Source organism: Mesoplodon mirus (assembly GCF_964341445.2).
Source record: "Mesoplodon mirus genome assembly, chromosome: 5".
NCBI classification, from domain to species: domain Eukaryota; kingdom Metazoa; phylum Chordata; class Mammalia; order Artiodactyla; family Ziphiidae; genus Mesoplodon; species Mesoplodon mirus.
Genome location: NC_138980.1, coordinates 149,361,171 through 149,384,681, shown reverse-complemented (window position 1 = coordinate 149,384,681; position 23,511 = coordinate 149,361,171). Strand labels below are relative to the sequence as shown.

General features: G+C 36.9%; 1 protein-coding gene across 3 annotated transcripts in view; it reads left to right on the top strand.

The window, feature by feature from the left end:
• FBXO4 (F-box protein 4) overlaps positions 1-23,511 on the top strand; it is a 379,144-nt gene that overhangs the window by 270,006 nt on the left and 85,627 nt on the right. Inside the window, exon 8 of one of the 3 annotated variants that reach the window (XM_082622367.1) lies at positions 10,998-11,243. The exons of 1 other annotated variant lie outside the window; for it this stretch is intronic. The gene's annotated coding sequence lies outside the window, so the exon portion shown is untranslated. Of the gene's footprint in view, positions 1-6,524; positions 6,543-10,997; positions 11,244-23,511 lie in introns of those variants that run through there. One more of the 3 variants, XM_082622368.1, reaches the window with a different exon arrangement.

Sequence of the window (23,511 nt, the reverse complement as noted above, 5' to 3'; positions counted from 1 at the left end):
TGAATTTTGGTTTCTCAGTTGGGCTGTAAGCATAACCTGTCTTTAATATGTTTCCTAGACACTACCAGTTTTGTTGAGCTTAACCTATGGTAGAGCATTTAAAAAGGACAATAAGAGAAATAAATGAACACTTGCCCCAGATTTCTGATTGTTTTCTACCAACAACATTCCCTAACAATGTGTTCATTGACATTCCTTCCCAGAGACACTAAATATAATAGGGAAGAAAATGCAGACCTTGCAGAACATTCTATTTTTGTGGAAGGCAAATGATTGGAGGTCCAGGTCATGCCATTTTCCCTGGACTCACTTTGCTCTGAATTGCACCTAAACTACCAATGAGAGAGTAGTGAACTTTATACCTTCTGTGGGTCACTCTGTCAACTTCATGAGCCCTGATGTGATTTCCTTCAGCTCTTGCAATTCTTTCAGTTAGATCTGTTTTCACTTTCCCTTTGGCAACTTTCTGTCCTGAGTCACATTGACCTCTGTCTGCCCTGAAACAAGGAGGGGTCCAGCTTGGCTGTTTGGACTCCTGCTATGAACATGTGGGGTGGAAGAGGTGACATACTTCACAGGGCCTAGTTTGCAGCCTCCCTGAAGCATCATCTATACACAAGAGGTCACCCACCAACATCTTTGTGTTCTCTCTTCATTAGGCCCTCATTTTTATCTTACTCTGGAGAGAAGGTATTGTACAAGGAAATGTTTCTTGGTTTCAGTGGTTTCCTGATATTTCCTTAGCCTTTCAGAGTGTGTGTTCTCCAGTTAAGGAGAAGAGTTTATAGCCTGGCATTTGACCAAATTCTTTATTCTATAGATCTGATAACTACCTCCAGTATGCTCTGTAACATATCAGTATCTTGTTTTCCTATGTATTTGCTTCTCCCTTTGGCTAAGCCTTCTGAAGGATTTAGCTAGGTCACCAGCTGTTCCAACTATGCTGTCAAACCACGATGGCTTATATAAACAAAGGCTTTTTTCCTTTCCTTTTAAAAATGGTTTTTTAGGGGGGAAAATGATGACAAATAAGGGTAGCTAAATCACTAAACTCTTTGTCTCTTTATTCATCCCATATGTTTGAAAGAAAAAAAGGAAGTTGGTTGGTCTTGGGCTCTGAATTCACAAAATCACAGCCATTCTCTCATGTAACAAATGTCTCCCAAGTTTCACAAGCAAAGTGCAATTGCCTTCTTCTGAAGGATCATGCTCCATTTTGCACAGAGGCCAGACAAAAAGCAGCTGATTAGGAAGGAGATTTTCAAATGAGCAATCTTTGCCCAGCTCACAGGAAACAGCCTGTGAAGTGTTTCCAAACCAAGATTACCAGGGAAAACTTTTGCCAGCTAGTTGTGGTCCCCTGGTGTCCAGGATTCTCAAGGTCTCTCCCTCGCAGCTGACTAAATGCACAATAAAACCCCTGAATATTCCAGGGGAAGGTTTTGGCATACACAGGATGGGGTATGGAATAGAAACAGGAAGGAAAGAGGAAGACAAAAAATAATGTAAAAGAGCAGGAAATTCCAGACTAACTAGAAAGATAGATGTAAACAGTTTGGGACATAAAATAAAACTATGTTAGTTATATTTGAGACATATTTAGGTTGAAAATGAAGCAGAAGTAAGGGAGTCCAAAGGTTAATCTTGCAGGACAATGTAGGCTGGAGAGTCTTTAGGTGGAGATTATATCTTTATGGGTGTGAGGTGAATGTCAAAGAGAAGTAATACAAATAAGAGAAACATTATAGGTAAAAGAACCCAAAGTTCTTGGAGTTTCATTTGGATATAGTTTGAGGGGATGAGTCAAAAAAGATTTAGGTACTAAGCAAATGCAACAGACAATGCTGGTTTCAATGGATTCTCCTCTAATTTAGGTTTTGGAATACATGAATGAAAGTTTGTCTAAAAACCATATAACTTTGAATTTCCACCAAATTAGTATCTTTTTTTTTTTTTTGCGGTACACGGGCCTCTCACTGTTGTGGCCTCTCCCGTTGCGGAGCACAGGCTCTGGACGCGCAGGCTCAGTGGCCATGGCTCACGGGCCCAGCCGCTCTGTGGTACGTGGGATCTTCCCGGACCGGGGCATGAACCCGTGTCCCCTGCATCGGCAGGCGGACTCTCAACCACTGTGCCACCAGGGAAGCCCCAAATTAGTATCATTTTAATGCAGACTGTTACACTATATTATATTATAGTTAACATTCCTAAGAAACCTTATGTTTTGAAAATAGTAACAATGGAGAAAGAGGGGAGGGATAAAAAGTATAGAGTTTCCATTCTTTACCAGCTGATATTTCTAATGTATTTACTATTGCTTTTTACACTAATCTGTATATATACTTAATTCCCTCCTTATCCAGTTTAGATCCCATAATCATTACTTTAATCACTCCTCTTCATAGACTCCTAATTCTGCTGCTTTTCTCTCCTGTCGTCATACTCACTGGCAAACCCCAATCTTGGTTAAATCCAACTGTCTGCATTCTCTGCCTCTGGCTGAACAGTTGGAGATGGTGAGAAGAAAACCCAGAACCAAGCTATCGTTCCCAAACACCATATGGCAGCACTACAATTTTCCCTAGTCAGTTCATTCTTCCTCTTTCCAAGACCACTTTTCACACCTTTCTCTTCTCCCGTCTCCAACTTCCCAATCTGTCAAATCACTCTGATGCAATTTCTTCTCATTTCACTAATAAAACAGGGGTAAGTGGAATAGACTTTCCTCGCCGTTTTACCACTAAAGTTTACAAAATTATCTGCCTCTATGCTGGTGCTCCCTACTTATCTCCTATTACAGTGCATGAATTTTCCATGCTTCCAACTGTGGTCAATATATAGCTTGTACACTTGATGCCATTAAAAAATTTTTTTTATTGCAGTATAGTTGATTTACAATGTTGTGTTAGTTTCTGCTGTAAGGCAAAGTGATTCAGTTATACATATACATATATCCACTATTTTTTAGATTCTTTTCCCATATAGGTCATTACAGAGTATTTAGTAGAGTTCCCTGTGCTATACAGTAGGTCCTTATTAGTTATATATTTCACATATAGTAGTGTGTATATGATGCCATTCTTTAACTCAAGGACTTTGCTCCCGTAGTTATTCCTTCTTGTTTCTGTACCATCAATATTTCTCCCTCTATTATATTATTCTCAATAGCATACAGACATGCTGTACTATATCTCATGTTTAACAAAGAAAACAAACCAAGTTTATCTAAACAAGTAAAACAAAACAAAACCAAAGAGCTTGATCCCATATGCCCTTCCAGCTACTTTTTATTTGTTTACTTCACTGTTTGACAAAAGTGCTAGAACTCATTGTTTACCCTCTTTCTTCAATTTCTCATTTCACATCTCTTCTCAACTCATTTCAATTAGAACTTTATGTCCAATAGAAATCTCACTTTTCACAGTCATTAACGAACAGCATGTTGCAAAACCCAATGATCTAGTCTTAGTCATCTTATAAGAATTCTTGGTAGCAGTTGATAGATTTGATCATTATTTTGAGAACGTCTTGAAATGCTTTCCTCCCTTGGCTTCTGGGACACTACACTGTTTTCCTACTTCCCTGATTGAACCATTTTTTTCCTATGGGATCCTATTGACTTAGTGCTTCCAATTCTTAGTCCTCAGAAATCTCAATTGCACCTTCTATCCAGTGATCCCATTTAGTTCCCTGCCACCCACATTTCTATCTTTGGCTCTGATCACTTTCATGAGTCTTAGTCTAAGATATGTAATTGTTTATATGATATCTCCACCTAATGAATATTAGGCACCTTAGGCTTAACATTTTCAAGATCAAATTCTCTGTATTTCATTCCCATAAACCTGTTCTTCCTATATTTCTCATCTTGGGAAATGATTCCACATTCACCCTGCTGTTCAGACCCAAAAGTTGGGATTTAGCCTCTTTTGCTAAATTACTACATAATTTATCAGCAAAACCAGCCAGCTCTACTTCCAAAGTATATCCTAAATCCAATTCCTCTCACCATCTCCATGACTACTACTAGTAGCCAGCTTTGTGTTCATTTGTAAACAGTATATTCTAGGGAGAGCTGGCTAACAGTAGGATGTTATGTTTTTCTAATTTTCTTTGAAAGACTGTATCCATCTATTTATTTTAGTCTCATTTGTTTCAGAGTTAAATGATATTTTCAAAGACTATCACAGGTGAAAATTTAAAGTTTAAAACTACTAAGAGTCCATCTTAGCTAATCAGGGCTTTTAGTCATTAGGGTAAAAAGGTGAGAAATTCTTCCTCACCACATTTTAAGGACCTAAACCAATCCATGTGGTGATCAATATTCGTGAATGTCTTAGTGATTAATAATTAATATTGTTTGGTAGCAAAATGGTCTTAAGCTACATGGTGGGAGAATCAAATGGCAAATGACAGAGATTCTAATTCTTTTCCTGCTAAGCAGGCAAGCCACTTAACCTTTGTATGTTTTTCTTTCTATGCCCTGGGAACAGTAACTGCCCTTTATTACACAGAACTATTGTGCAGATAGATGATGAATATGTGTGGAAATGTTTTGCACTTCTTAAAGAAAAGGAGAAATTTTAAACTTCAATTTCCTGAAACACAGCTAAATTTACCCAGTTATTTATTTATTTATATTATTTTTCCTTCTTTTTACAAAGAAAAATGCACAATAAATATAAAAAAAACTTTATAATAGAAAAAATAACCTGGGTTGAAAATAAAGGAAATCTTCAATCACTTAGTAGTCTTTCTGCATTCTACCTTACAATGGGTAGACCACTCATGACATCTGTACTACTGCTGACTGTACATGCACAGAGCATTTTCACTGTGGGTCAGGCACTATACTGAGTGTTTTACAGAACTGCCTGTAAATTTCTTTCCTTAAAAGCACTTACAGTCATAACATTTATGTTTTGTCAAATATTTTCCCCTTAATACACTGCAAATTGATACTTGGTGTATTATAGTATAGATACTTTGAGCTGCAAAGAGTTGAAACAAAATGTACTAATTGGTGAACTCTTAGTTAATAGAAAAAATTTAAAGCAATGAATGCAATTATTCCCTAAGAATTCAGATCAGTTGAGATTTGGGAGGTTTTAGTTTTACTTCTGCAATGGTCTATATAGATCATATGGAAACTTCCAGGCTTTTAAGTAGTTTTAGCTGAGGCTACATATTATTGATGTTTCACAGATTTCCAAGGAGAAAAATTTAGAGTTGATAATTTCTGCATTAAGTGACAAAGTTCTAATCTAGTTAAGTACCATCTGATGTATTTATCCAGTTACTTTTTATTTACTCTCACACTTTAGTCTTTGCATTTTGTAAACTTTTTATAATACCTTATTTTACAAAAAGTTACATAAATAAGAATAGTCATAGCCAGTATGAACTTTCACCTTCCTATTTCCCAACACCAAGCATTTTGCTTTTGCTATGTAAGGAAATGGTTTCCTTGGCATTCTTGGCCTCTCTTGGCCTCCTTTTAATGGGCTGTGTGCTTTTCTAAATTTATAAATCAATCTGCTGTGTTTTGTCACATTCTCTTACTCAATAATGTTTTATTTCATGTCTGTTGACCTACTTTGTTATATATTCCTATACCACGACATGATATGAAACATTATTTCCATCTCCCCCACATTGTTGTTTGAAATTTTTACTGTGCCTGCTTTCAAAGAGGAGGCTTAAAATATCAAATCTATATTAAAGCAGAACAATTAAATATTGAAAGATGAAGTGCCATGTGCAATCCTTATACAGATAATATTTTATCAGAATCTAGGAATAAAATTGTTCCCACTCGAAACTAAATTTAGCTTTATGCCATTGAACACTTAAGTCACAAAAGGAAGCATGATGGATATTTTGGCCTCTTTGTCTGATAAAATGAGGCATCCCAGGTCACCAGGTGGGATTTACCTTTTCCTTCAGTCCATTTGGCCAAAAAGAATAATATATTGGTAAAGATTTATTATCATTAAAAACATATTAATTTTTAATACATTTAGCAAGAGCTAAAATGTGATTTGATGTGGCACAGCAAGACAAGAGTCCCAATAACAACAGGAAGCAGCCCCAGGCTAGTGACTCAGCTCCCTTCTCAATCTCTACAGAATTCCTGCCCTATCTCTATGCCCAGTCATATATGGGCACGATTCACCCTCTCATCACCTCCTTTCTCTTTCCACTTCCACCTATTGCTCCCGTTCCTATCCTTTGAAGGCTTCTGCTTACAGGCTTCTGTCTGAGACTCTCTGACTTCTACTTCTGACTCTGTCTCTTTTGTCACATTCAAACATTGTGATTCGATTGATTGGCCAGTATTCAGAATAGAGCATCACTGGATAGATTTCTCATCTAATGCCTCTGATAGCCTACTGGCCTTCCTCATGTCTGGACTAGAGAGAGCTGCCTTTGAGTCCAGCATTAATTCTCAGTGCAGTCAGTTATGAACAAAGTTGTAGCCTAAGAAAACTTAAAGAAAATCTGTGTTTTTCTTTTTTAACTAGGTAAGAAGCTCTAGTGCTTTACTGAGTGGGTTCAAATCCCAGTCTGCCATTAACCGTGTAACCTTACCTTCGCTATGTCTCAGTTTCTTCGTGTGAAAAAGTAAGTGTAATAATAGTATCTCTATCATGAGGTTGTTATAAGGATTAAATTAGTTAATACGTGAAAACACCCTTATGGGAGATGAATGCCACATAGTGTGCACCACATTATCATCATCACCATCATTATAGCCTATAATGATAATTATAATTATTCAGGCCATGATAGACTTCACAGTATGCTTCCCCTAGAACTAAATTATAGGAGAAACTTAACCCATTGTACTTATACATGGGTGCTGCAGAGGCTGTTGTAGCCAAGCTCAGATCTCAGGAATCTTTTTTGCTGCTTTGATAGTCCTGATATCTAGCTGTTGTAGATGTTGCTGCTAGCAATTTTTTTCTGGAGGGCTGATCATGGGCAACAGGACCCATCATTCCTAGGTTACCTGAGAGTCACATGCCTCCCCCTTGGAATGGCCATATCCAATGACTAACAGATAAAGGGGTATAAAATCCCAGCCTCTTTGTCTCTAGGTAGAACAAACTCTGTTGTACAATTACCCTCTAAATCTCCCATTGGGATCAGGCTGAGACTAAGATTTATCTGAAATCACCTCTTTGCTAATTTGCTTTTCTTCACTATCCTGCTTTCCTCACTCCCACATAGGATTTTCCTGAGAGTATTCTCTCAATAAACCACTTGCATGCAAATTCCCATCCCACACTCTGCTTTTAAGGAACCTGACATAAGAGAATGGATAACATAAGAGACCCTATCTTCTTTGGTGGTTTTGTATAAGCTGTTTTATTCAAACTTAAAATATATTATCAATTCTTAATCAAATCAGTGGTTGTGATACTAGATTTTTTAAATTCTCATAGTTATATATCGTTATATTAACTTTTTTGTTTGTTTGTTTTTTAACATCCTTATAGGAGTAGAATTGCTATACAAAGGTGCATTAGTTTCTGCTGTATAACAAAGTGAATCAGCTATATGTATACATATATACCCATATCCCCTCCCTCTTGCATCTCCCTCCCACCCTCCCTATCCCACCCCTCTAGGTGGTCACAAAGCACCGAGCTGATCTCCCTGTGCTATGAGGCTGCTCCCTACTAGCTATCTATTTTACATTTGGTAGTGTATATATGTCACTGCCACTTTCTCACTTCATCCCAGCTTACCATTCCCCCTCCCCATGTCCTCAAGTCCATTCTCTATGTCTGCGTCTTTACCCCTGCCTGCCTCTAGGTTCTTCAGAACATTTTTTTTAAGATTCCATATATATGTGTTAGCATATGGTATTTGTTTTTCTCTTTCTAACTTACTTCACTCTGTATGACATTCTCTAGGTCCACCCACCTCACTACAAATAACTCAATTTCCTTCCTTTTTATGGCTGAGTAATATTCATTGTATATGTGTGCCACATCTTCTTTATCCATTCATCTGTAGATGGACACTTAGGTTGCTTCCATGTCCTGGCTATTGTAAATAGAGCTGCAATGAACATTGTGGTGTATGACTCTTTTTGAATTATGGTTTTCTCAGGATATATGCCCAGTAGTGGGATTGCTGGGTCATATAGTAGTTCTATTTTTACTTTTTGAGGAAACTCCATACTCTTCTCCATAGTGGTTGTTTCAATTTACATTCCCACCAACAGTGCAAGAGGGTTCCCTCTTCTCCACACCCTCTCCAGCATTTATTGTTTGTAGATTTCTTGATGATGGCCATTCTGACTGGTGTGAGGTGATACCTCATTGTAGTTTTGATTTACATTTCTCTAATGATTACTGATGTTGAGCATCCTTTCATTTGTTTGTTGACAATCTGTATATCTTCTTTGGAGAAATGTCTATTTAGGTCTTCTGCCCATTTTTGGATTGGGTTGTTTGTTTTTTTTGATATTGAGCTGCATGAGTTCCTTGTATATTTTGGAGAAAAATCCTTTGTCAGTTGCTTCCTTTGCAAATATTTTCTCCCATTCTAAGGGTTGTCTTTTCCTCTTGTTCATGGTTTGCTTTGATGTACAAAAGCCTTGAAGTTTAATTAAGTCCCATTTGTTTATTTTTGTTTTTATTTCCATTTCTCTAGGAGGTGGGTCAAAACGGATCTTGCTGTGATTTATGTCATGGAATGTTCTGCCTATGTTTTCCTCTAAGAGTTTTATAGTATCTGGCCTTACATTTAGGACTTTAATTCATTTTGAGTTTATTTTGTGTGTGGTGTTAGGGAGTGTTCTAATTTTAGTCTTTTACATGTAGCTGTCCAGTTTTCCCGGCACCACTTATTGAAGAGGCTGTCTTTTCTCCATTGTATATTCTTGCCTCCATTATCAAAGATAAGGTGACCATACGTGCATGGGTTTATCTCTGGGCTTTCTATCCTGTTCCATTGATCTATCTTCCTGTTTCTGTGCCAGTACCATACTGTCTTGATAACTGTAGCTTTGTAGTATAGTGTGAAGTCAGGGAGCCTGATTCCTCCAGCTCCATTTTTCTTTCTCAAGTTTGCTTTGGCTCTTCCAGGTCTTTTGTGTTTGCATACAAATTTTGAAAATTTTTGTTCTAGTTCTGTGAAAAATGTCATTGGTAGTTTGATAGAGATTGCATGAATCTGTAGATTGCTTTGGGTAGTATAGTCATTTTCACAATGTTGATTCTTCCAATCCAAGAACATTGTACATCTCTCCATCTGTTTGCATCATCTTTAATTTCTTTCATCAGTGTCTTATAATTTTCTGCATACAGGTCTTTTGTCTCCTTAGGTAGGTTTATTCTAGGTATTTTATTCTTTTTGTTGCAGTGGTAAATGTGAGTGTGTCCTTAATTTCTCTTTCAAATTTTTCATCATTAGTGTATAGGAATGCAAGAGATTTCTGTGCATTAATTTTGTATCCCGCTACTTTACCAGATTCACTGATTAGCTCTAGTATTTTTCTGGTAGCAACTTTAGGATTCTCTATGTATAGTATCATGTCATCTTCAAACAGTGACAGTTTTAGTTCTTCTTATCTGATTTGGATTCCTTTTATTTCTTTTTCTTCTCTGATTACTGTGGCTAAAACTTTCAAGACTATGTTGAATAATAGTGGTGAGAGTGGGCAACCTTGTCTTGTTCCTGATCTTAGTGGAAATGGTTTCAGTTTTTTACCATTGAAAACAATGTAGGCTGTGGGTTTGTCATATATGGCCTTTATCATGTTGAGGTAAGTTCACTCTATGCCTACTTTCTGGTTTTTTTTTTTTTATCATAAATGGGTGTTGAATTATGTCAAAAGCTTTTTCTGCATCTATTAAGATGATCATATGGTTTTTCTCCTTCAGTTTGTTATTGTGGTATATCACATTGATTGATTTGTGTATACTGAAGAATCCTTGCATTCCTGGGATAAACCCCACTTGGTCATGGTGTATGATCCTTTTAATGTGCTGTTGGATTCTGTTTGCTAGTATTTTGTTGAGGATTTTTGCATCTATGTTCATCAGTGATATTGGCCTGTAGTTTTCTTTTTTTGTGTGGCATTTTTGCCTGGTTTTGGTATCGGGGTGATGGTGGCTTCGTAGAATGAGTTTGGGATGTTCCTCCCTCTGTTATATTTTGGAAGAGTTTGAGAAGGATAGGTGTTAGCTCTTCTCTTAATCTTTGATAGAATTCGCCTTTGAAGCCATCTGGTCCTGGGCTTTTGTTTGTTGGAAAATTTTTAATCACACTTTCAATTTCAGTGCTTTTGATTGGTCTGTTTATATTTTCTATTTCTTCCTGGTTCAGTCTTGGAAGGTGATGCTTTTCTAAGAATGTGTCCATTTCTTCCAGGTTGTCCATTTGATTGGCATATAGTTGCTTGTAGTAATCTCTCATGATCCTTTGTGTTTCTGCAGTGCCAGTTGTTACTTCTCCTCTTTCCTTTCTAATTCTATTGACTTGTGTCTTCTCCCGTTTTTTTCTTGATGATTCTGGCTAATTGTTTATCAATTTTGTTTATCTTCTCAAAGAACCAGCTTTTAGTTTTATTCATCTTTGCTATCATTTCCTTCATTTCTTTTTCATTTACTTCTGATCTGATATTTATGAATTTTTTCCTTCTGCTAACTTCGGGGTTTTTCTGTTCTTTCTCTAATTGCTTTAGGTGTAATGTTAGGTTGTTTGTTTGAGATGTTTCTTATAACTTGAGGTACGATTGTATTGCTATAAACTTCCCCTCTTAGTACTGCTTTTGCTGCATCCCATAGGTTTTGGGTTGTCAGGTTTTCATTGTCATTTGTTTCTAGGTATTTTTTAATTTCCTCTTTGATATCTTCAGTGATCTCTTGGTTATTTAGTAGTGTATTGTTTAGCCCACATGTTTCTGTATTATTATTTATTTATTTATTTTTTTTTTGCGGTACATGGGCATCTCATTGTTGTGGCCTCTCCTGTTGCAGAGCACAGGCTCCAGACGCGCAGGCTCAGTGGTCGTGGCTCACGGGCCTAGCTGCTCCGCGGCATGTGGGATCTTCCCAGACTGGAGCACGAAACCGTGTCCCCTGCATCGGCAGGCGGACTCTCAACCACTGTGCCACCAGGTAAACCTTTATGTGCTTGTATCTTTTACAGTTTTTTTTCCTTTGATTGATATCTAATCTTATATTGATGTGGTCAGAAAATATATTTGATACAACTTCAATTTTGTTAAATTTGCCAAGTCTTGATTTGTGACCTAATATATGATGTATCCTTGAGAATGTTCCATGAGAACTGGAGAAGAAAGTGTAATGTGCTGTGTTGGGATGGATGTCCTATAAATATCAATCAAGTCCATCTTGTTTCATGTATCATTTAAAGGTTTTGTTTCCTTATTTATTTTCTTTTGGATGATCTTTCCATTGGTGAATGTGGGATATTAAAGTACACTACTATTATTGTGTTACTGTGGATTTCCTCTTTTATGGCTGTTAGCAGTTGCCTTATGTATTGAGGTGCTCCTATGTTGTGTGCATAAATATTTAGAATTATTATATCTTCTTCTTGGATTGATCCCTTTATCATTATGCAGTGTCCTTCTTTGTCTCTTGTTATAGTCTTTATTTTAAAGTCTATTTTGTCTTATATAAGAATTGCTACTCCCACTTTCTTTTGATTTCCATTTGTGTGGAATATCTTTTTCCATCCCCTCACTTTCAGTCTGTATGTGTCCCTAGATCTGAAGTAGGTCTGTTGTAGACAGCTTATATATGTGTCTTGTTTTTGTATCCATCCAGCCAGTTGATGTCTTTTGGTTGGAACATTTAATCCATTTACATTTAAGGTAGTTATCGATATGTATGTTCCTATTACCATTTTCTTAATTGTTTTGGTTTTGTTTTTGTAGTTCTTTTCCTTCTCTTGTGTTTCCTGCCTAGAGAAGCTCCTTTAGCATTTGTTGTAGAGTTGGTTTGGTTCTGCTGAATTCTCTTAGCTTTTGCTTGTCTCTAAAGGTTTTAATTTTTCCATCAAATCTGAATGAGATCCTTTCTGGGTAGAGTAATCTTAGCTCTAGTTTTTTTCCTTTCATCACTTTAAATATGTCCTCCCACTCCCTACTAGCTTCCAGAGTATCTGCTAAAAGATCAATTGTTAACCTTATGAGGATTCCCTTGTATGTTAATTGTTGCTTTTCCCTTGCTGCTTCTAATATTTTTTCTTTGTATTTAATTTTTGATAGTTTGATTAATATGTGTTTTGGCATGTTTCTCCTTGGATTTATCCTGTATGGGACTCTCTATGCTTCTTAGACTTGATTGACTATTTCCTTTCCCATATTAGGGAAGTTTTAAACTATAATCTCCTCAAATATTTTCTCAGTCCCTTTTTTTCTCTTCTTTTTCTGGGACCCGTATAATTCAGATGTTGGTGCATTTAATATTGTCCCAGAGGTCTCTGAGATTGTCCTCAATTCTTTTCATTCTTTTTTCTTTATTCTGCTCTGCAGTAGTTATTTCCACTATTTTATCTTCCAGGTCACTTATCCATTCTTCAGCTGCAGTTATTCTGCTATTGATTCCTTCTAGAGAATTTTTAATTTCATTTATTGTGTTGTTCATCATTGTTTGTTTGCTCTTTAATTCTTCTAGGTCCTTGTTAAACGTTTTTTTGTATTTTCTCCTTTCTATTTCCAAGATATTGTATCATCTTCGCTCTCATTACTCTGAATTCTTTTTCAGGTAGACTGCCTGTTTCCGATTCATTTGTTTGGTCTGCTGGCTTTTTACTTTGCTCCTTCATCTGCTGTGTTTTTCTCTGTCTTCTCATTTTGCTTAACTTACTGTGTTTGGGGTCTCCTTTTTGCAGGCTACACATTCTAGTTCCCATTGTTTTTGGTGTCTGCTCCCAGTAGATAAGGTTGGTTCAGTGGGTTGTGTAGGCTTCTTTGTGGAGGGGGGTCATGCCTGTGTTCTGGTGGATGAGGCTGGATTTTGTCTTTCTGGTGGGCAGGACCACATCTGGTGGTGTGTTTTGGGGTGTCTGTGACCTTATTATGATTTTAGGCAGCCTCTCTGCTAATGGGTGGGGTTGTGTTCCTGTCTTGATAGTTGTTTGGCATAGGGTGTCCAGCACTGTAGCTTGCTTGTCTTTGAGTGGAGCTGGGTCTTAGCATTGATATGGAGATCTCTGCGAGAGTTTTTGCCATTAGATATTGCAAGAGACCTGGAGGTCTCTGGTGGACCAATGTCCTGAACTCAGCTCTCCCACCTCAGAGGCTCAGGCCTGATATCTGGCCACAGCACCAATACCCTGTGAGCCACATGGCTCAGAAGAAAAGAGAGAAAAAGAAAAGAAAAGAAAAGAAAAGAAAGAAAGAAAGAAAGAAAGAAAGAAAGGGAGAAAGAAAGGAAGGAAGAAAGAATAAAATAAAGTTATTTAAATGGAAAAAATTATTAAAAATAAAAAATTTAAAAGTATTAAAAAAAAAGAAATAGAGAGAGCAAGAAGAGAGCCACCGAACCAAAAAACACATTCACCAATGGTGACAAGTGCTAGAAAGTATACTTAAAAATAAAAAAAAAAGGAAAAGGACAGTCAGCATCCTAGGAAAAATGGTAAAAGCAAAGCTATACAGACAAAATCACACAAAGAAGCATAAACATACACTTTCACAAAAAGAGAAAAAGGAAAAGAAATGTGTATATATATATGTATAAAAAAAGAAGAGAGCAACCAAATAAATAAACAAATCTACTAATGATGATAAGCTTTAAATACTAAACTAAGATAAACATAAAACCAGAAACAAATTAGATGCAGAAAGGAAACCCCAAGTCTACATTTGCTCCCAAAGTACACTGCCTCAATTTTGGGATGATTCGTTGTCTATTCAGGTATTCCACAGATGCAGGGTGCATCAAGTTGACTGTGGAGATTTAATCTGCTGCTCCTGAGGCCCCTGGGAGAAAATTCCCTTTCTGTTCTTTGTTCACACAGCTCCTGGGGTTCAGCTTTGGATTTGGCCCTGCCTCTGCATGCAGGTTGCCTGAGGGCAACTTTTCCCTGCCCAGACAGGATGGGGTTAAAGGAGTGGGTGATTAGGGGGCTCTGGCTCACTCAGGCCTGGGAGAAGGGAGTGGTACGGAGTGCAGGGCGAGCCTGAGGTGTGACATTGCACCAGCCTGAGGCACAACGTGTGTTCTCCCGGGAAAGTTGTCCCTGGATCACAGAACCCTTGCAGTGGCAGGTTGCACAGGCTCCCAAGAGGGGAGGTGTGGATGGTGACCTGTGCTTGAACACAGGCTTCTTGTGGCTGCAGCAGCAGCCTTAGTATCTGATGCCCGTCTCTGGTGTCCACACTGATAGCTGTGGCTCGCGCCCATCTCTAGAGCTTATTTAGGCGGTGTTCTGAATCCCCTCTTCTCGTGTACCCCAAAACAATTGTCTCTAGCCTCTTAGACAGTTCCACACTTTTCTCCGGACTCCCTCCCAGCTAGCTGTGGTACACCAGCCCCCTTCAGGCTGTGTTCACACAGCCAACCCCAGTCCTATCCCTGGGATCTGACCTCTGAAGCCCGAGCCTCAGCTCCCAGCCCCCACCCGCCCCAGCATGTGAGCAGACCAGCCTCTCAGGCTGGTGAGTGCTGGCCAGCACCAATTCCCTTTGTGGGAATCTCTCCACTTTGCCCTCTGCACCCCTGTTGCTGCGCTGTCCTCTGTGGCTCTGAAGCTTCCCCCCCACCCACCCCCCATCTCTTCCAGTGAAGGAGTGTCCTAGTGTGTGGAAACTTTTCCTCCTTCACAGCTCCCTCCCCAAGGTGCAGGTCCCATCACTATTCTTTTGTCTTTGTTTTATTTTTTTCTTACCCTACCCAGGTACGTGGGCAATTTCTTGCCATTTGGGAAGTCTGAGGTCTTCTGCCAGCATTCAGTAGGTGTTCTGTAGGAGTTGTTCCACATGTAGATGTAGTTTTGGTGTATTTGTAGGGAGGAAGGTGATATCCACGTCTTTCTCCTCTGCTATCTTGAAAGCCTATTCATTTGTTTTTACCTTATTTTCCCCTTATATTTGATTTTAACTTTTTCATTTTATATATATATATTTTGTATATTTATTGGAGTATAATTGCTTTACAATGTTGTGTCCATTTCTTCTGTACAACAAAGTGAATCATCTATATGTATACATATATCCCCATATCCCCTCCCTCTTGAGCCTCCATCCCACCCTCCCTATCCCATCCCTCTAGGTTGTCCCAAAGCATTGAGCTGATCTCCCTGTGTTATGCAGCAGCTTCCCACTAGCCATCCATTTTACGTGTGGTAGTGTATATATGCCAATATACTCTCTCACTTTGTTCCAGCTTCCCCTTCCCTGCCTGTGTCTTCGAGTCCATTCTCTACATCAGTGTCTTTATTCCTGCCCTGCCACTAGTTTTATCAGTACTGTTTTTCTAGATTCCATATATGTGTGTTAGCATACGGTATTTGTTTTTCTCCTCCTGACTTACTTCACTCTGTAAGTGATGGACTGTAGGCCCATCCACATCATTACAAATAACTCAATTTCATTCCTTTTTATGGCTGAGTAAGTTTTAACTTTTTCAAATATTTAAAAGAATAATAAAATTCAAAATACCAAACTATATTAAAAGGAATACTTGAAGAGGTTACATTCCCTTTTCCTTTAATCTCATCTCCACACACTCCATGTAGATAACCAATTTCATTAGTTTCTGGTTTAACATTTTTTTCCAGTTCTCTAACCTTTTGTTTGGCTGTGTCCTTGCATCCATCTATCGAGTTCTTAATTTCATTTATTGTATCTTTAAATTCCAGTGTTTGTGTGGACATTTTAAAAATAGATTCTACTTCTTGGCTGAAATTTTTCATCTTCTCCTGTATTTTCTTGAATGTATTAATAATATTCAATATCCCTGTGTAATAACTTCAATATCTGGATCTCCTATAGATCTTTCTCCTAGTTTTCAGTCATTTGGTCTTGTCTTCTGGTATGTCCAAAGAGATGAAAGACATCAAACCAGAGATTAAAGAGACACTAAAAAGTAAAAATAAAATCACACTTTAGGCACATCCTAGTCAAACTGCTGAGCAACAAAGATTGTTTAGATTGAACGCAGGACCTTGCTTATAAAAAAGCATTTCAAAGTCAGAGATCCTATCTTTCTCCAGAGAGAATTTGCTCTTATTTCTGGGTTGCAGCTTATCTAGGGCAAGTTACCATAATCCCATCAAAGACTACTGTGCTTCAAGGCTCTATTTCAGTTTTTTTGAGGGCTGATCTGTCTCTGATTCTCCTACTCTTAGGATCCAGTCTTCTGGGGTCTCAAATGCAATATACTGGGGTATTTGCCAAGGCTCTCCTATCTTGGCAAAACTTGAACTCTAAAATTGTGTCACTAAAACTCTAAGACTGCCAGAAACTCTACTCAGCTTTTCAACTTCCCAGTTTTAGGAGAAAAGGAAGGTCACATGGTTTGGTTAACTTCTTTTTACTTACCTTCTATATCATATCTTAGCTTCTTAAGTCTTGATAGTAGTAGTAGTAGTTCTCTAATGCCTTCAAACATTAAACAAAATTTTTTTACCCAGTTTTTCTAGTTGTTCTCTTCAGGAGGGTTAGTCTTTTATAAGCTAATCCAGCAAGACCATAATGAGAACCCTTAAGACAATATTTTAATGATGTGAATTCTTTCTAGGTTTAATTTTGTATTAAATATTAACCAATTAATATAGTGCTAAGAATTTTTTATGGTGGGAGAATCGAGGGAAACTTTACAAAATAATACTGGGAATCATCTGGAAGATTAAACATCTGAGAATTGATGTGAAAAAATTTTAAAGGAGGCAGTAACAAACTTGGGATGTAGTTTATCTAATCCTGCCATATTTTAGATATTTTTTTGGAGTTAGAAAAATGGAAGCCATTTGATACTGGAGATCAAACAGGTAGATTAATAGAACAGAATTCAAAAATAGATCTAAAATAAAAGTAGAAATTCTAATTTTATATTCCTGTTGGTTCTGTTTCCCTGAAGAACCCTGACTAATACAGATTTGGTATCTGGAAGTGGGATGCTGCTGTAACAAATACCTAAAATTATGAAAGTGGCTTTGGAACTGTGTAATGGGTAGAGACTGGAAAAGTTTGAGGTGCATGTTAGAATACAACCTACATTCCCTTTAAAGGGCCGTTGGTAGAAATATGAATGATAAGTTCTTCTGGTGAAGTCTCTGATAGAATTCAGGAACATGTTAGTGGAAACTGGAGGAAAGAGGATCCTTGTTATAGAATGGGAAAGTACTTGGCTGATTTGTATTCCAGTGTTTTGTGGAAGGTAGAACCTGTAAGCGATTAAATTTGATATTTAGCTGATAAGACTTTTAAGCAAAGTGTTGAAGGCACTGCCTGGTTTTTCATTGCTGCTCATAGTAAAATGTGAGAGGAATGAGGTAAATTGAAAAAGAAATTGTTATGAAAAATGGAACCAAAACTTGAAAATTTAGAAAATTCTGCGTTTCCGTATTGCAAAAACGGATAAAGTATGTACTAGAAGAGAAATCAAGGGTATGGCTGGATAATCATTTGCTCTAAAGAGATTATGGGTGTGATTTATGGAAGCAACCAATCCACCATCTCAGCAGAAATGCTGCCAGCTTGGAATGAAAGGGAAGGAGGCAGGACAAAACGAAGTTTTCTCTGGCTGCCTCGGCATCCCCTTTGACCTAGCATTTACAATACCAGGAACGTACACTCTAAATATGAGAAAGAGAAAAGCAGCTCCTGGCATCCCAACTGACACGTAGCTAGAACTCTGGGTTGTTAGGAGTTGGCCTGATGCTCACAGCTAGATCATGTTCTCCTGTGGGACATACACATTCTCACAAAATACCAAAGTAGGACAAGGTCATTCTAAGAACTTGATAAAATGAGGCAAAATAAAGCTATTTTATAATTTTGTGTAAGTGTAGACAAAAACTATCTCTGTGCAAAACAAAAAATACCAAATATCCCCCTCTCCTAGCTAATGTAAGTGACTGCTGCTTCTTACCCACCTATAGCTTTAACTTCTTTCCAGTAAGCCCTTTCTATAGATAAGATTTGTTGAGATACCCAGCTACAGAATTATTCACGATTTTTGACAACACCCGATCCAGAGCTAATCCCCCTTCTTTGGACCTTCTACAAAATCACCCGTGGTGTGTTTTCTCCCTCACTGCAATGAGTAATAAACCCAATTTTTTGACCTGTATATATGTTCCTGGTGGTCTTTGACTGGAGGTAAATGACAGATATTAGTCAAGAGTACATCAAGTAGAATGATATTCACTACAGTAATGTTTATAAAGCAAAATACTGTAAAATAAACTAAAGGTCCATCAATTGGGAACTGATAAAATAAATTCCAGTACCCCTTTTGAATGGAATATCATGCAGCTATTTAAAAGAATGAGGTAAATCTATGTGTGCTGATATAGAAAGATCTCTAAGTTATCAAGTGATAAAGCCAAGTACAGAAAAAATGTGGACATTATGGTTCAATTTTAGAAAGTAATTGTTTCTAAAATTGCCATTTTAGAAATTAGAATTGCACATTTAAAGTATCTATATATTATTTCATTAAAAAATAACAATATGAAACCCAACACATGTTAACATATATATTTTATGAAAAATAATTATTTTTCCAAAACAAGAAATAAATTAGTGAGAAGTGTCATTATTTTACATTTTTGTAAATTATATTAATATCTGTCTTAATAGAAGACAAGTTGATTCAAATATCTGCTTTTGTATTAAATTTGTCGCAATATAACATTTTGTTTGAAATATTGGAAGAAAACTTGGTCCCATAGAGATATGTAGTTTGAAAAAGGGCAGAGTATTTTAATAACCATTTCAGATAGTTATTATATATTTTTTTAAATTTTATTTTATTTACTTATTTTTTATACAGCAGGTTTTTATATTTTATCTATTTTATACATATTAGTGTATATATGTCAATCCCAACTCCCAATTCATCCCACCCCCACCACCACCCGACCCCACCCCCACTTCCCCCTCTTGCTGTCCATACGTTTGTTCTCTACAACTGTGTCTCTATTTCTGCCTTGCAAACTGGTTCATCTGTAACATTTTTCTAGATTCCATATATATGTGTTAATATAAGATATTTGTTTTTCTCATTCTTACTTCTTTCTGACAGCCTCTAAGTCCATCCATGTCTATGCAAATGACCCAATTTCATTCCTTTTTATAACTGAGTAATATTCCATTGTATATATATATATATATATATATATATATATATATATATATATACCACATCTTCTTTATCCACTCGTCTGTTGATGGGCATTTAGGTTGCTTCCATAACCTGTTTATTTTAAGTAGTGCTGCAATGAACATTAGGGTGCATGTGTCTTTTTGAATTATGGTTTTCTCTGGGTATATGCCCAGTAGTGGGATAGCTGGGTCATATGGTAATTCTATTTTTAGTTTTTTAAGGAACCTCCATATTGTTCTCCATAGTGGCTGTATCAATTTACATTCCCACCAACAGTGCAAGAGGGTTCCCTTTTCTCCACATCCTCTCCAGCATTCGCTGTTTGTAGATTTTCTGGTGATGCCCATTCTAACTGGTGTGAGGTGATACCTCATTGTAGTTTTGATTTTCATTTCTCTAATAATTAGTGATGTTGAGCAGCTTTTCATGTTCCTCTTGGCCATCTGTATGTCTTCTTTGGAGAAATGTCTATTTAGGTCTCCCACCCATTTTTTGATGAGGTTGTTTGTTTTTTTGATATTGAGATGCATGAGCTGTTTATATATTTTGGAGATTAATCCTTTGTCCATTGTTTCATTTGCAAATATTTTCTCCCATTCTGAGGGTTGTCTTTTCATCTTGTTTATAGTTTCCTTTGCTGTGCAAAAGCTTTTAAGTTTCATTAGGTCCCATTTGTTTAATAGTGTCGGTCTTACAGTTTGGTGTTTAACCCATTTTGAGTTTATTTTTGTGTATGGTGTTAAGGAGTGTTCTAATTTCATTCTTTTACATGTTGCTGTCCAGTTTTCCCAGCACAGCTTATTGAAGACACTGTCTTTTCTCCATTGTATATCCTTGCCTCCTTTGTCATAGAGTAGTTGACCATAAGTGCATGGGTTTACCTCTGGGGTTTCTATCCTGTTCCATTGATCTATATTTCTGTTTTTGTGCCAGTACCATATTGTCTTGATTACTGTACTTTTCTAGTATAGTCTGAAGTCAGGGAGTCTGATTCCTCCAGCTTTGTTGTCTTCCCTCAAGATTGCTTTGGCTATTTATGGTCTTTTGTGTCTCCATACAAATTTGAAGATTTTTGTTCTAGTTCTGTAAAAAAATGCCATTGGAAATTTGATAGGGATTGCATTGAAGCTGTTGATTGCTTTGGGTAGTATAGTCATTTTCACAATATTGCTTCTTCCAATCCAAGTATATGGTATGTCTCTCCATCTGTCTGTGTCATCCTTGATTTCTTTCATCAGTGTTTTATATTTTTTTGAGTACAGGACTTTTACCTCCTTAGGTAGGTTTATTCCTAGGTATTTTATTCTTTTTGTTGCAATGGTGAATGGGATTGTTTCATTAGTTTCTTTTTCTGATCTTTTGTTGTTAGTGTATAGGACTGCAAGAGATTTCTGTGCATTAATTTTGTATCCTGCAATTTTACCAAACTCATTGATTAGCTCTAATAATTTTCTGGTAGCATCTTTAGGATTATCTATGAATAATATCATGTCATCTGCAAACAGTGACTGTTTTACTTCTTCTTTTCCAATTTGAATTCCTTTTATTTCTTTTTCTTCTCTGATTGCCGTGGCCAGGACTTCCAAAACTATGTTGAATAATAATGGTGAGAGTGGACATCTTGTCTTCTTCCTGATCTTAGAGGAAATGCTTTCAGTTTTTCACCATTGCAAATGATGTTTGCTATGGTTTTGTTGTATATGACCTCTATTTTGTTGAGGTATGTGCTCTCTATGCCCACTTTCTGGAAAGTTTTTATTAGAAATGGGTGTTGAATTGTGTCAAAAGCTTTTTCTGCATCTATTGAGATGATCATATGTTTTTATTGTTCAATTTGTTAATATGGTATATAACATAGATTGATTTGCATATATAGAAGAATCCTTTCATCCCTGGGATAAACCCCACTTGATCATGGTGTACGATCCTTTTATTGTGCTGTTGGATTCTGTTTGCTAGTATTTTGTTGAGGATTTTTGTGTCTATATTCATCAGTGATATTGGTCTGTAATTTTCTTGTTTTTGTACTATCTCGGTACTAGCTCTTCTCTAAATGTTTGATAGGATTCACCTGTGAAGACATCTGGTCCAGGGGTTTTGTTTGTTGGAAGATTTTTAATCACAGTTTCAATTTCAGTGCTTGTGATTGGTCTGTTTATATTTTCTATTTTTTCCTGGTTCATCTTTGGAAGGCTATACCTTTCTAAGAATTTGTCCTGTTCTTCCAGGTTGTCCATTTTATTGGCATAGAGTTGCTTCTAGTAGTCTCTTTGATTGCTTTGTATTTCTGCAGTGTCAGTTGTAACTTCTCCTTTTTCATTTCTAATTTTATTGATTTGAGTGCTCTCCCTCTTTTTCTTGATGAGTCTGGCTAAAGGTTTATCAATTTTGTTTATCTTGTCAAAGAAACAGCTTTTAGTTTTATTGATCTTTGCTATTATTTTCTTTGTTTCCATTGCATTTATTTCTGCTCTAATCTTTATGATTTCTTTCCTTCTACTAACTTTGGGTTTTGTTTATTCTTTCTCTAGTTCCTTTAGGTGTAAGGTTAGATGTTTATTTGAGATTTTTCTTGTTTCTTGAGGTAGGATTGTATTTCTTTAAACTTCCCTCTTAGAACTGCTTTTGCCACATCCCATAGATTTTGGATCGTGTTTTCTTTGTCATTTGTTTCTAGGTATTTTTTGATTTCATCTTTGATTTCTTCTGTGGTCTCTTGGTTATTTAGTAACGTATTATTTAGCCTCCATGTGTTTGTGTTTTTTCCCGTTTTTTCCCTATAATTAATTTCTAATCTCATAGTGTTGTGATTGGAAAAGATGCTTGATATGATTTCAGTTGTCTTAAATTTACTTAGGCTTGATTTCTGACCCAAGTTGTGATCTACCCTGGACAATGTTCTGTGTGCACTTGAGAAGAAAGTGTAATCTGCTGTTTTTGGATGGAATGTCCTATAAATATCAATTAAATCTATCTGCTCTGTTGTGTCATTTAAAGCTTCTGTTTCCTTATTTATTTTCATTTTGGATGATCTGTCCTTTGGTATAAGTGAGGTGTTAAAGTCCCCCACTATTACTGTGTTACTGTCGGTTTCCCCTTTTATAGCTGTTAGCAGTTGCCTTATGTATTGAAGTGCTCCTATGTTGGGTACATATATATTTATAATTGTTATATCTTCTTCTTGGATTGATCCCTTGATCATTATGTAATGTCCTTCCTTGTCTCTTGTAACATTCTTTATTTTAAAGTCTATTTTATCTGATATGAGTATTGCTATTCCAGCTTTCTTTTGATTTCCATTTGCATGGAATATCTTTTTCCATCCCCTCACTTTTAATCTATATATGTCCCTAGATCTGTAGTTGGTCTATTGTAGACAGCATATGTATGGGTCTTGTTTTTATATCCATTCAGCGAGCCTGTGTCTTTTGGTTGGAGCATTTAATCCATTCATATTTAAGGTGATTATTGATATGTATGTTTCTATGACCATTTTTTTAATTGTTTTGTGTTTGTTTTTGTAGGTCCTTTTCTTCTCTTGTGTTTCCCAATTAGAGAAGTTCCGTAAGCCTTTGTTGTAGAGCTGGTTTGGTGGTGCTGCATTTTCTTAGCTTTTTTTTTTTTTTAACATCTTTATTGGAGTATAATTGCTTTACAATGGTGTGTTATTTGCTGCTGTATAACAAAGTGAATCAGCTATATGTATATATATATCCCCCAATCCCCTCCCTCTTCCATCTCCCTCCCACCCTCCCTATCCCACCCCTCTAGGTGGTCAGAAAGCATGGAGCTGGTCTCCCTGTGCTATGTGGCTGCTTCTCACTAGCTATCTATTTTACATTTGGTAGTGTATATATGTCAGTGCTACTCTATCACTTCGTCCCAGCTTACCCTTCCCCCTCCCTGTGTCCTCAAACCCATTCTCTACATCTGCATCTTTATTCCTGTCCTACTCCTAGGTTCTTCAGCACCTTTTTTTTTTTTTAGTTTCCATATATATATGTGTTAGCATACGGTATTTGTTTCTCTCTTTCTGACTTACTTCACTCTGTATGACAGACTCTAGGTCCATCCACCTCACTACAAATAACTCAATTTCATTTCTTTTTATATCTGAGTAATATTCCATTGTATATATGTGCCTCTCTTAGCCTTTGCTTGTCTGTAAATCTTTTGATTTCTC